This window comes from Engraulis encrasicolus, chromosome 12 (assembly GCF_034702125.1).
Source record: "Engraulis encrasicolus isolate BLACKSEA-1 chromosome 12, IST_EnEncr_1.0, whole genome shotgun sequence".
NCBI lineage: Eukaryota > Metazoa > Chordata > Actinopteri > Clupeiformes > Engraulidae > Engraulis > Engraulis encrasicolus.
Genome location: NC_085868.1, coordinates 40113553 through 40115958, shown reverse-complemented (window position 1 = coordinate 40115958; position 2406 = coordinate 40113553).

The following is a 2406-nucleotide window of genomic DNA, read 5'->3' as shown; positions in this document are numbered from 1 at the left end:
ACCCCCTCGTCTGTGGAGAGCTGCAGGTCAGGGCTGGCCACCATCTTTGGGAAGATGGTCAGCACGGTGTTCTCCTTGGAGACCGGGTAGAAGCCTTTTTGGGTCTTTTTTATCATCTTTCTTACACTGGTCTTTGGCCTGACTTTTGTTTACTCCAGGATGGTGGACTGTCTGTGATGACAAAACGTTAGGGGGAAAAAAACACTTTTTATAGTGGTCTGCAAGACTATCTGGCATGCTGTCTCAACAATTGTAGCATCACTTTATGACATGTTTGTACGTAAAAGAAGAAAGTATACAGTTTATGAAGAAGAAAATATACATAAGAAGTGGTGCTGAGACCCTCTGTAAAATTGTAAAATTGTGGGGAAAAAAACCTTCAGAATTAAACTCACCAGCTGGGGAGTGCCCTTAGACAAAATCTCTGCAAATACTTCTGGGCTTAAATCCTGTGTCTCACGGCCATTAACCATTGACAGGTGATCTCCTTTTCTGTGTAAACATTGACGACATTCGATTAGAGTAAAGGATGACATTAGAGTAGAATAGAGAATGGTAGAGTAAATAAAATGAAAACATTTCATATAATATAAAGTTAGCTACATGTAAACATATATTTAGGGCAGGTTGGTGGGGGCTGCCCCCTTGCATGGTTGATGCAAAAGACGTCAGTGTGTAGTGAATACTGCCTGCTGTGGAGTGTTGTGTCACAATGACAATGGGAGTTCCCCAGGTGAGCTCTCTCTAAATGTGCTCTCTTTTAACACGACAGAGAATGATAGACAAAGAGAGGAAATAGTAAATATTCTGCTGAACACACCTCATGAAAAATCCTGTTTTGACCTTTGTGTCTTCAAGAACAGAATCCACTTCGTAGTGATGCTTGCCATCTCTGAAACTATGAAGTATGGCAATCTCGCCCCTCACTGGTATACCCTTCAAAATAGACAAATAATGTCACAACAGAAAAGCCAAAATCAATGCAATGGTAACTAATAAAAAGGTAACTGGAGTATCTATTGGAAGTCTATAGAAACAGGTGAGGTGTGAGTGAGCTACCGTTGGATCCATGGTTCCTCTTCCTCTGTCGCGTGCTTGGTGGTTGTGTGCTGCTGACTGCTATTTCTTCCTGCTTGTTATTTTATATGCGTATGTGTGTGGGGGAGTCATGGGGAGGCCCCTTTAACTCATTGATGCCAAAGGCACTTGTAAAAAAAGTCATTTTCTGGGTAAGGTGCCCTTAGCCTACAAAAAACTGAATATCTCAGCTTCTGAAGCACATAAAAACATGAAATGAGCTTCATTGAAAAGCTAAGATGCCCATCTCGCATTTGAATGTGTTCATTCAGCTATAACATACCCATTACAATAACAATCTCAAATCTCATGAGCCTGAATGTTGCATCCATGCAGCTTCAGACACCTGAGTCAATGTCACGTATACACAGCATACAGTGTTAATGTGTTTAAAAGAAAAGAAAAGAAAAGAAAAATGCTCTGCCAGTCTAAGTCCATCGGCCAAATAAGATATCATTACCACTCAACGTGGCAAAGGTTGCGCATAAGTTTTGAAAAGAAACATGTACACAACGTTTTTGTATGATAAACTTTATGGAGTGATAAGTACGAGACAGGTTCATCTCTTGGTATTGGCCTTTGTTAAAGACATATTGGAATGTTTTGGAATATTTAATAAATAATAATTAATATTAGGTATAGCTTTAAATGGGAGACACTAAGCTTAAGATGTACACGTACATGCAAAAGGTAAATTCACTACCCATTGTCTCTGGTAAATATCTTCTGACTTCCCTAGTTCACTGATACGGTGTTGTGGTCAGGGTTGCCAGATGAGGCTGATGATTTCCAGCCCAATAAATGCTCAAAACCTGTCAGAAGGCATTAAATCCCGCCCAATTCTATTGATTTCTATGGGCAAAATTAGGCGGTTTTTCCTGCAAAATGCCATTTTTACCCGCAGACGGTCATCCCAAGCAGCCCAATTGGGCGGGAAACAGCCCAATCTGGCAACACTGGTTGTGGTATGTGGTTCTTTTTCACCAACTTCAGAGCTTTTTATTTTCCTTTGACTAGATAATGCACTGACTGTATTGCAGCCTGTGAAGTCATGTTGGTGAATTAGGCTATCACACACGACTTATCTCATTGAGCCAACAAAACAAGTGTAATGCATGGTTCTTGTAAAAAGGTCAGGTGATGTTTCTTTATAAAGCAAGACACAACACTATGACATTGGTGTATTTAGTTGTGAACATCACTTGATTTTGATCCAGCATTAGATGCTTTCAATGAATGCAGCAATAAACGTGTCAGCTTCCTTGTGTGGTGAATGTAACTGTATTACTTCCTTCCTATCCTTTAGTCAGCTAGTGACAAAATTCTTCA